This window comes from Marmota marmota, unplaced genomic scaffold (genome assembly GCF_001458135.2).
Source record: "Marmota marmota marmota unplaced genomic scaffold, marMar, whole genome shotgun sequence".
Lineage (NCBI taxonomy): Eukaryota > Metazoa > Chordata > Mammalia > Rodentia > Sciuridae > Marmota > Marmota marmota.
The window spans coordinates 25,252,869-25,264,876 of record NW_025999949.1 but is presented as its reverse complement, the minus strand read 5'-3'; the positions used below and the strand labels follow the sequence as shown (position 1 = coordinate 25,264,876).

Below are 12,008 nucleotides of genomic sequence, written 5' to 3'. Positions count from 1 at the left end.
CAGCACGGGGCTGTGCACTGCTGAATCTCCACTTGCCTGTGTTTTCTGTTTCTGCCAAAAAATGAAACAAAATCATCTCCCTGTTAAGGTCCCCCTTAATCCCTTAATTTTGTGAGTGACCTGAACATCGATGGGCCTAAGGCTGAAGGGAAACAGCCAGAACTCCCAACCAAGGGGTGACCCTCTACACGGTCCTGAGCCCTGACTGCTGACCCCATCAGACTAGGACCCTGGACAAGGGCACAGGTTCAAAGGAAGCACTCCTGGGAAGGACAGCCAAAGAAGACCGCACTAAGTATGGGCCACTGAGTTGACAAGGTGACGATGATTTAACCAGCATCTGCAGGTGGGGCCTCCCGCCAGGCCCACCAGCCAGCCTCTCCGCTTTATGAATACATCCCAAGATCCTCTTGGGAGCCTCTGTCTCCTTGCTCTGGCTCCAAGAAACCAATTCAGCCTCTAGACTCAGTTCAGGCAATTTCCCTGGGAAACTGTCCCCAGGCCCCCCAAGCTGACCCCTTGCTGCCCTCCACGCCTGTGTGCCCGTCGGTATGTCGATTCCAGCACCTACCAGACTGCGCTAAAGTGACTCGATTTTATGCCTGGCTTCATACCAGAAAAGGAGCTGTCAGAGGGGACCAGGCTGGCTCCCGGCACCACATCTCCAGCAGAGTGCCCCAGGACAGCGGTAGGATGGTGACCATCAGATCTTAAAGGGAAATCACTGGGAAGAAGGAAGAGCTTCCCAAGCAACACGACAGCAGCTGAGGGAAGAGAAGGAAGGCTGGGTGGCACATCCACAGTGACATCCCAAGATGTCACATCCCGCCTGTGGGGCATCCAAGGGCACTGGTGTGTGTTTCAAGGTGAAGGACACCCTGCAAGAAGCTTCCCTGCCGGTGAGAAGGTCACACAGGAGGAGGGAAACGGCCGTCCGGCAAAGCGGTCAGCTGGACAGGACAGAGAGCTCATCATGTGTGTTGTCCAGCTCTTTGTGTGATGGCCTGTGGGTCCCCCGAGGTGGCAGTGCTCGCCAGCTCCTAACTCCCTCGGTCCTTTTCCCTAAAGGTGCTGGTCTGGAGTTCACAGCCCTCTCCCTGGTTCTGAAGGTTCCTTCAGGGAGATTTTTGCTCTGGTGGCGGTGGGCAGGAGAGTCACCCGTTCCGTTCCCATACCGCACCCCGGCGCCCACAGCTGGAAGGCAGTCCTGCAGCCTGGCATCCGGCGCCAAACCAGCTCCTGTCTTGCTGAGGCTGCCCAGGGCCAAGTCCCTACCCAGAGCAACCTTGCGGTTCCAGGAAGTGGCCCCGCCCAGATTCGCCTGCCCTTCCCTGCAGCCCTGGAGCATCCCCAGTTCTGGGCACCAAGGGCAGCTCCGAGCCAGGTGTGTTCCCAGTGTGAGCGGAGGTGTTCCCAGGGGTTTATGTCACCAATCAGCTTGTACAGCGGCATTACTCCTGGGGCGTACCACACCCAGATAATACAAGCTTATGGAGGGCCAGATGACACATTTAAGGAGGACAGAGAAAGCGATCTCCCTCAGGACTTGTGACTCAGCCTCTCTACTTGTAGAGACAAAGGAACAAATGATTGCCGAGGGCCTCCAGGGTACCAGACTGCGGGCATGAGAATCTCACCAACTTTGACCTACAAGGTGTTGTCTGCATTTTACAGGCAAGAAAACTGAGGCCAGGGAAGGTTAACTCATCAGCAGGCCCAAGAGGCAACTCCAGGGGACTCAAAAGCCCAGCTCTGACTCTTCATAACGATTGGCTCATTCGGAGAGGGCCCACACGGACTTCAACAGAACCAGGGCAGCCAAGATCTCAGTGGGGACTCGGATCTGCACCAAGAGTCTGGGGACTGGCAATGGATATTTCTATCCCAACCTCACAGCCTCTCCTATACTGCAGTACAACGGAGAAGACAGAGACAGCAAACTCAAAAGACACCTTCTGCCTGGGCCACTGGGTGACCCCAAGCAAGGTGCTCATGACACACTGCTCCTTAATCCAGACTGGGTACCATCGTGCCTGGCAGCGGGTGGGCACCAAGTGGGTTGCTCCTGTTTTTTCTTCTCCTGCCTAACAAGGTGAGAAGCGCATGGCTCCTGGTTCGCTGTGTTCCAGTGACACAGGGTACAGTCAGGCTGGAGCAGCCAAGCCCTCCTCGGAAATGGCCCCAAATGAGGCAGTCAGCTACCAACAAGCTCAAGTTTTTCTCTCACTTAAAAGTGCCATTAAAAATGAATTTTCAGGCTGGATGCGGTAGCACACGCCTGTCATCCCAGTGGCTCGGGAGGCTGAGACAAGAGCATCGCAAGTTTAAAGCCAGCCTCAGCAATGGCAAGGTGCTGAGCAACTCAGTGGGTGCCTGTCTCTAAGTAAAATATGAAATAGGGCTGGGGATGTGGCTCAGTGGTTAAGTATCCCTGAATTCAATCCCCGGTATCCCCCCAAAAAAGAATTTTTGGGTGAAGTCACTAGAGAAAGGAACCAGGTGAAGCTCAAGGACATAGCCTTGCTCTACATTAGACTTCATTCAAAACTATTGTATTGGCCACCTTCCATATGCCAACCACAGTCCCAGAAACCCTGGTACCACCATCATTCCTTTACCAAAAAACAGACTCGAAAGCATCCATCAAAATGAAACTATTCCCACATCGGTCAAATTTTCACTAATATTCAAAATGCCCAACCTCGAAAAGTGTCCATTTCTATGACCTCTCTCCATCTCACAGGTGCAACCTCCACAGAAGGTAACCTGAGGCCTACTTAGTGACCTTAGTTAGCACCTACTTAGTGACCAGCTTCAGGTTAGAGGTTAATTCAAAGGCCAACTGTTTTCTTTGAACACAGGTCCAACAAATCCCTGTCCTCCCGTCCATTCAGCTCTGAGCAGTAGCCCGGCCTCTTGTCTCCTCTCCCCTCCACACACACTGAAGAGCCCTAAGGCTTCACAGCTTCTCCGGGCTTGACCAGGAAAGCTGGCCTGGGGAGGTCATTACAGAGGCAGGTACCAGCTCTAAGCCTTAAGCAGATGCCCCTCCCAGGAAGGGAGGAAGGGAAGGGGCTGTGCTTTAGAAACAACTGATCTAGCCCAAGCTCCTCTCTCGATAGGTGAGACCACCAAGGACAGCAGAAACAAATCCAACACAGCTTCCCCCTCAGGGACAAAGAATGGCCTTAATTCCACCTACCCGACCCCCACCCAAGACAAAGCCTCCGGGTCCTCACTGCCAAGGCCCCCAGCAGCTCTCTCTGCAACCCTGCACTGAGGTCCCTCACCCCAGAAGGCCTCAGGGCTCAGCATGCAGCTCAATCCACAGTGCCAGCAGTCTCTTAATGACACTTTTGTCTTCCCTTAATAGCCATCTTCCTGTAGGACAGCTGCTGTCCTCAGGGAAGATCTCAGCAGCCACTCAAAAAAAAGAGGGAGGGGGGAAAGACAAACTTGAATGGGGGGAGGGTTAAAATAGTAAACTGAGTCAGAGGAGTCATTGTCAAATTCCAGAAAGCTGCTGTCCAGCTCTGTGACTCTGAGTCAGTATCTTCTCCTACTAGATCCTCAGTTTCTTCAATGAATTGGGTAGAAGATGGTGTGAAGTCTTTGGGTCAGGAAGGAATGAATGCATCAGTGCGTGCTCAGGGGGGTTGCAGGATGCCACATACAGATGTTATTCTTGCACCTGCTCCTCTGGGAACAGGGTTCTCAAGATGCTCACAAAATAGGAAAGAGATTTGCAGGCAGCTCCTGTGGCAGCAGAGATCTTGCCCAGTTCGCTCCTGCCTCTGGCAGGCTCGGTCACCACCCTGGCTTCCTCCCTGAACTGAACTTTTTTATTCCAAAGGTAGATGGGGGTGAATTCCTGGAGCCCAGGCACAGACCTGGAGAGGGATCAGGGAGCAAGACACCTCGAGGGTGGCCGGCAGCAAAGAGGTTCAAATGCCAGTGTATCCCCTTTAAATGCTTCTAGAAGCAAGAAAGCCCACCAGGGTCCCACAAAGGGCTCACTGTTGAGGCCAGGGTTGCACGGTGACTCAGAGGCCAGCTGGACTCCGGGGAGATGACTCAGCACCCCTGTGCCAAGCGCCTGCCTGCCTCCAGAAGCAGGGGGTCCCATGCCAGGAGACTCAGTCAGGAGGAATGGCCCCCGCCCGCCCGCCTGTGCCCACTGAGGGCGACTCACGCGCCTGGCATTCGAGTAGTGCCAAGTGACGGACCTGTTGCTGCGCCAGGGTAAACAGCAGGCGGGAAACCGAGCCCGGCTTCCCGGCTGTGGGTGAGGTCATGCCTGCGAGGGTGGAGGGCAAGGAAGGCAGCGGCAGGATCGGACAGGGTGGGTGGCCCCTGGGGGCAGGAAACGGCCTGGATACCAGCGGGCAGCCCTGCCAGGCTGCTGCACACTGGCTTCTGGGGAGGAAGAGAGAGAGAACCCAGGAAGAAAAGTGCAGGACGGCCAAGGGCAGGGCCAGGCACAGCCCCGGGGGACAATGGGGACTGTGGCGTAAAGTGCTCTGTGTGAAGTTCACAGACCTAAATAGCATCCTGCTGCTCTTCCCAACCCCCGCCCCCAACAGAGGTCCACTTCATGCTTTGACCATAGCCCTTGCTGCTCGGCCACCGCGGCTTATTTTTGAAACAGACGCTTCTTTCTCTTCTTTCCCTGCCCCCTCCCCTTCCTAATCTCTCTCTGTAGGATCACCTTTCTTCCCCATCCTAGGCTGAGTCCTCCGTCCCTGAGCACACGCCCACCACAGGAACGGGGTCATTCAGATTTGGAGATGGCACCAGAAGATCTCAGAAGTGACCATCTCCCAAATTAACAAGTGGATCACAACTCTGGACACAGAACACAGGGAGGGCAGCCTTTGATTCCCCCCTTTAAAACCCCCTGTTCCCCTGATGGCCGGAATCACCGCCTCTGGGAGAGGAGTCCTCTGTGTTTTCCTCCTTAGCTAGTAAAGCAATAAAACTTCTTTCTCCTTTTTTTCTCAAAATCGTGTCCTCATTATTGGATTGTCATCACTGAGCTTTCGGTGACCCCCACCAGCTTAGAGGTCAGTCACACCCCGTCCCTGCACTCGGTGTCAAGCTAATCCCCTTGGAACTCTCTGCCCTCCTACCAGCAGAGCCCAGAGCCCCGCTGCCCCCCCCCCAGTCCACCTCCCCCAGGCAGCCTTCCGGAAGCCCTGAGGGCCTCCCACTGGGCAGGGCTTTCCTCTCCAGTGCTGCATTGAGTTCTTTGAGGAGTCACACCTTGCCTCCTCACCTGGAGCCCAGGTCCCACAAGTCCCACACTCCCTCCACAGCAGACGTCAGGGCTCTGGCCACTGACCTCTGGCCCTCAGGGGATGCTCAAGAACCTCACTGGGCGGACTTCTCCTGATCTGAGTGAAGACCCTGCTGGCTTCCCCCACAATCAGCACGCCAGCCAGAGCCGCCCCAGGTCACAGCTCACTGAGAACCGGCTCCACGTTGACTGGACACCACAGGCACAGAGGACCAAGCCCCTCATGGGTTCCACCACCTAAAGGGTCAGCCAAGTCATCCGAAGACCTGGCTACAAGGGGCCAGAACCTGCTGCTGGGCTGCCGTGTGGATGGGGAGAGGGGAGAAGACAGCATCGGCTCAGTGATGAGCCATAGCAGATACACAGGGCTTTACCCCCCTTAATCCTGACAGCGTAGGCCCAAAATTGCACTATTCACTTGACATACGGGAACTCATTTAAAACTTCAACCTTATGAAGTAGGTCAAGATTCCCTGTTTTACAGATGAGAGAGCTGAGGCCCAGAGAGATCAATACCACCCTCCAGATCGCACAGCAGGATTCAAACCCAAGCAGGCTGGATCCAGGGGAATCACTTTGCCTCCTCACCTCCTCACTGCTCAAGTATTTCATGGGGAGACTTAACTGGGATGTGTTCGTGGTGTGCCGACAGTATGCACCCTTGGAATGATGGGATGAGAACCGGCCTTTCACCTCTGTGGCCTTCCTCTCCAGGCTCCTCGCCCCTCCTAGGCCCACTGTCTCCCCCCCTCCTGCTGTCCCTCACCCATGTCGCCACTTGCACTGGTTTCTTGGGCATCCCTCCCTCTACGCACACACACAAGTGCTTTTGCATGTTGCTACCTGGGCACACACGACTCGGGCTCCAGTCCTCACACAGCTGACCATCCAGGAGAAAGCCCGCGTGAAAGGGGAGCCTGAGGGAGCACACAGTAGGGATGCAAGGGTAAGAGAAAGGCAAAGGAAAGCCCAGCGGTGCTGCAGTGTTGAAAGAAGGTTTTAGACACAACCAGAGCCTCCGGGAGTGTTGTCTGTTACTTGGAGAGGACCAGAGAGGGAAGGAGCCCCGCACAGCAGAGGGAAGACCAAGGGCAGCATAGTTGCCCGCCACAGCCTTGCAGCCCAGCCAAGGATCCGGGTCCATGGTGCAAGCAGAGAGGAAATGCCCTTCTGTGTCCTTCCTCTGGAGCCACTGACTGTGAGACCAGTTGCTGTGTTTGCTCTCATGACCTCTTGTTCACAGCTTGTAAGCCTCAGTGCTCTGAAGAGCTCCCTGTGCCACCCAGGGTGGATGGGAAATGTGCACCTGGAAAGGCTGATAAAGGACCACCCCTGTGTCCCAAGAGTGACTGGAGCCCCGCAGCCCCGCTGGGGACCAGGCTTTCCAAAATGCAGGCTGGATGGGAAGGGGACACTGCGACAAACAGGAGGGACCACTCCTAGGAGTTCTGCTCAGAGAGAAAACCCGCAGGTGCCAGAGAGACGTCCACTTTGAAAACCTTTCACACACAAATCCTCAGAGGCCTTGTGGCGGGGGGCAGGCAGAACACCCCACTCTACACATATCAAGTCTACTGAGACTCCTCCCCCAAAACACCAGACCGTTCATCTGCATAGCTGACGTGATGCATTAATTATGCTCCTGCCAGTTTCCAGAAGAGCTCTGGGTCTTATTACTCAGGTGACCCCAGCAGAAGCACCTGCTGGGTTCCAGGTACTGTCCCAGCCCACAACAAGCACAGAACACCCAGGTTCATCCCCAAGAAGTTAAGTCCGTGAATAAGACATACAACCAGATGCAAGGCCATGAGAAAGGCCCCGTTCAGAGAAGCTGGAAGTCGGGAGGCCTTCCTGGAGGAGGTGGTGCCAGAGGTATCACTGAGAAGCTGAGGATCAGAAGGTTGCAAGAGGGTCGTGAGGGCTGTGGAGGCACCGGAGGCCCCTGGGCAAGGCGGAGGAGGGAAGCGAGCCAGGTGAGTGGACGCACAACCACAAGCACAGGTGCTCAAACCCTGCTGCTGCCCAGAGCCTCAGCTCTGCCCCCCTCCACAAGTCCTCCGCCACACCATCATGAGAGGACATGGGGCCTGCCTTCACTGGGTAGTTCTCCCATTCACAGCTAAGCAATGCCAGTGGGGTCCTTTCGTAACCCTAGATGTCCATATTTCAGAGGTCAGGAGGGTCCCCAAGGAACCGTGAAGAATACCCAGAGCCCCTGCTAGGGAGGTGGGCAGCAGCTTCCCAGGGCACAGGTCCGGCAGCCACTGTCTGAAAAGACGGGGGCTTCTCTTAGGGAATCTGTCCCAAATTCCACCTCAGCACCTCATACCATATCTGCCCAGAACAGCAAGGACCTCATAGAAAACAGTGACAGTTGCCTGGTTTATGAAGACCGGGCCCATGGCACGTCTCTGCTGGGGCATACCTGATTTCACCCTATGCCGACCCTGGGTGGTAGGTAGGGTCCTGCCTGTCCCTTCTGCAGACTAGGCTCCCATCAAAGAGCAAAACAGATCTTTAGTTTTGTCTTAGAAATTCAAAATCAATAAAAAGGTGATCCGGGGCGCTGGGGATACCGCTCAGCTGGTAGAGTGCTTGCCTTGCACGGGCCTTGGGTTCAATCCCCAGCACCACACACACACACACACACACACAAAAGGTAATCGGGGAAAGCATAAAATAACAGGAATTGATAATACACCGCTTTCATAATAGTTTGAAGGGCCACACACCTTAACTAAATAGGTAAATAACAAAAACTTGGCAAAAGATAAATCAAAAATGAATAAATAACAAATATAAATAAGTGATAGAACAATTTAAAAATAGTAACAACTTAAAATGCACTCATGTGCCTTTGAAATTAGAAATACAGGTGTACACTCTGGGATCAGGAGGCCTGAGCCAAGACCTGGACTCCACCAGGGGACCCACCTCAGTCTCAGTGTTTCCTTAGCGTCTCCAGGTCTCATCTGCCCTCCTATGGGATGAGGACAGTAGCACCTGCCGCCCCTTCCTTCCCACCATGAGAGGTACATGAAGATCCAGTCCTGAGCTGGAGGAGAATTTACTGAGCAGGACTGTGTCAGGCCAGGGCCCAGAACCTCTCCCCTTGCTCCCAAGGGCCCTTTGATGTACAGATCCATCTCCATTAACAATGGGCTTCCATCCAGTAACCCTCACAAACTGAAAAAAGTCAAAGTACATCCAACCCCCCGCCTATGGACCACCAGAGGTCAGCTCCTGATGGATGGGTGGCTCACTGCTGCTGCCCAGCCCAAACCAGAGGACTGTGTTGCTTATCACTGGCCCAGGAAACGGCTCACAACTCAGAGATGGTTTCCACTGAGTGTGTATGGGTTTTGCACCATCTTAAATTCTGAAGATCTTAAAATTTTAAAGATCATAAATCCATGACTTTCTGTACATTGTCTTCATGTGACAAGTATAGAGACTGAGGTTCAAAGATATCAACCCCTGTGTCCCAAATCATCCATCCCAGAGCAAGCTCAGGGGTTTAAAAAAAAAAAAATGGTGACAAAGGACTTCCGCCTGCCAGGGGTTTCTGGGTGACTTGGTCACCTGGGACCCAGCAGCAGAACCTGCTGGGACTGTACAACATTTGAGCCCACCCCTGCCTAACAAACGGTGGGCATGTGGGCCTCTCCTGGGCACACCACGGGGACCAGTTCACCAAGAGACTCGGCCACAGCTTGCCCTGAGCACACACCCCACCACCCACCTTTCATTCCCTGGCTGGGCTGGACCAGCATCTTGCATGGGCAAAGCCAGTTGGGTACCACCTCCCAGAGAACCCAACCAGACAAGAGAGCATCTGGGCATCCTGTTCTGCAGAAGCACAGCCATGACAGTGGCAGAGTCCACCAAGATAGCCAGCATGACTAGACCACACCCTTGGCCTCCCTGAGCCTGTCTCCCAGCATCCCACACAATATCACAGCTTTCAGAGATCCTAATGGGACTGGCCAGTCTCTGGGGACAGCCTGGGGTAAAGAGTTAAATGCTCTAATCAAACATGGTTCTCAAGTCTTCTAGAATATCCTCTTTGGAGGCAGATGCTCCTTTCCCTTCCTGTCTTTCAGACAGACAGCTCATGGAGGCTCGGGGAGGGGCTGGAAAGGGCCTTTTCCTCCCCAAGTCAGGCTCTGGGGCCTGGAGGAGGGGACAGAAGGGGACCTGCCCACACCCACCATGGAGGCAGGTTCTCCTGATGGCAGAGCCCTATTTAAACAGGCCTGTTCTAGCCTTCCACTGGCTGCACACTCCCTCCCAATAAAGCAGAAGGCCCTGTGTGGTGTGGCCTCCCCTCCCAGCCTTCCCTCCCCGGTTCACTCCCCTCCTAACTCTGGGTTACCCTCCAGCTACCCCGTGCCCCACCTTCAGCCCACTGCCCACTCAGTGCCCAGAGAGCAGAAGCCTGCAGGCCCCAGAACTGGCTGCTGGACGAGTGCAGTCCACGGGAGACACCAGGAAGTCATAGGGCCGATGAGGAAGAGTTCAAAAGTAGGACTTTGGGGGCACCCTCCCTGCGGCAGGGCCAGCTCCAGCCATACTACCTGCCCCCACCTGCTCCCATGTTGGTCCCTTCACCTCCCCATCTCTGTCCATGGTCCCTCCTCTAGACCCTCCTCAGCTGAGCCTCTGTGAGGGACTCCACTGCCTCAGGACTGATCTGGGGTTTCCTTGTGCATCTTGGCCCGTCTCATCTGCATTCAAATTCCAACCTTTTATTTCAAGGTCCTTAACTTCAGGGTCACTGTGAGCTATTAGAGATCCAATCCTCAGGCCTCACCCTAACCCCTGGGGGACCTCTAGGTGATGCTGATGTCAGTTAAAATTTCAGAATCCCTGGACTAGACCGCTGATAAATGAGTAGGATACACGAGTTGGCCCTCAGGGCTCAGCTTCGTATACCTCTAGGGCCAGGCAGAGCCAAAGCCCAAAGCCAAGATCCTGAGATCCACAAGGTGGTTTCTGGAAAATAATTTGTCCTTTTGGTCAAAATCTGTTTGCCCAGCTGGGCTAGCTCGAGCCAGGCTAGCGCAGACAGGAGAGGCCTGGGCTGAGCAGGAGGGACACAGGCCTGGGGATGCAGCTCCATGGTAGAGTGCTTGCACAGGGCTCTGGGTCCTCTCTCCAGCACCATACAAAAAGGAGGGAGGATGGTGTTACCCCAAAGGTGGAGCTGGAGTGGACAGCAGAGGGAGTGGTGCGTCCCTGCAGTCACTGTCCAACCAGCCTCATTAGCAATTCCATGACAGGAATGCAGACAATGCCTCAAAGTCCCCAGGCAGGACTGTGCAAGGTAGAGAGGATTACAGAATGCCTGCTTGTTGACCAAAGCTGACCTGCGGAATCCAGCTGAATCCCTCAGCAGCCATTGGGAGTACCATCCCATTTATTATTCCCCCAAGGGATTATGTGCACACAGCAGGTAATTGAGCCAGAACTTCCTGTGCAAAGGCCATAAAAGCCCAATTCACTTCACAAGCCTGGGGTCAGGCTTGCCACCTCTCCTCAACCCGAGGAACCCCCATCAAGTACAGTGACCAGGAAAGACCAGGGCCCAAGCAGCCAAGTGAGCTAACAAGCTCACGATCCTGTTGCCCCTGGCCCTCCTACAGAGAGAGCAGAGGGGCAGGTTCTGCTCAAGATGGTTGTATTTGTGTTCCAGAATGTCAACGGACACCATGATTCATTAAATAACTCCATGGATGTCAAACAATCTTGGACCGAGTCAAAGCGGTATGTGAATTCTCTCATCTCATCCAACGGTGTGTGACCCCCACCTCTTCTTGCAGCAGACTCATTCACGGCCATTTTCAGAGAATGAATGCTCATCCGTCATTCCAAAAGCCTCTTGCTGATGGCCTACCATTTTCCAGCAGAACTTTCTATTCCCCATCCTTCCACCTCCATTCAAGACACCCCGTCTCTGAAGCCAAGCATGGAGTCATCTTTGATTCACTCTTCTCACTCTCCAAATCCAACTCATGAGCAAGGCCTTCCAGGCACCCCACCCCAAAACACTTAAATCTACTACTGTCTCTTCACTTGCCAGGTTAGCACCCAGCCCAGGCCACCACCCCTCTCCCTAGTAACTAACCAGCATGCTGCCCCCCTCCACTGTCACCCTCCACACTGCAAGCTCCTCTCCAACCACTGCCCCAACCACACCCTACAACTCCACTTCTCCATCTGGCCCTCCTTCTGTTCCTCAAATAAGTGGCTTGCTCCCATACTACCTGAGAAATGTCTATCCACGCCTCTAGCAAGTGACAATTATAAAAATATCAAATGCTGGCACGGGCTAGGATGTTATCCATTAGGCTTCGACACTGGGGTCAAATAAACTCTGTGCAAAATTCATGTCTAACCAGAACGTCAGAAGGTGACCGTATTTGGAAATAGGTTCCTCACAGAGATAAACAGTTCAGATGAGGTTACGCTAGATCAGGGTGGGCCCTGATCCAACAACTAGCACCCTTATAGGAAGAGGAGATGAGACTCCCACCCATGGGGAGAGGTCAGACCATGATGGAGGCAGAAACTACAGCCATGCAGCTTCTAGCCCAGGAGCACACAAGGTGGCCGGCCACCACCAGAGCAAGGAGAGCCCTCAGAACGTGGCCCTCGTGACACCCTGAGTTCGGACTTCTAGCTCTAGAACTGTGAGAGAATAAATATATAT

General features: G+C 54.2%; 1 protein-coding gene across 33 annotated transcripts in view; it reads right to left on the bottom strand.

The window, feature by feature from the left end:
- Nucleotides 1–12,008, bottom strand: part of LOC107142918 (COPII coat assembly protein SEC16-like) — a 392,435-nt gene that overhangs the window by 352,523 nt on the left and 27,904 nt on the right. Inside the window, exon 1 of one of the 33 annotated variants that reach the window (XR_007347209.1) lies at nt 4,227–4,579. The exons of the other annotated variants lie outside the window; for them this stretch is intronic. The gene's annotated coding sequence lies outside the window, so the exon portion shown is untranslated. Of the gene's footprint in view, nt 1–4,226; nt 4,580–12,008 lie in introns of those variants that run through there. 33 annotated transcript variants of the gene reach the window in all.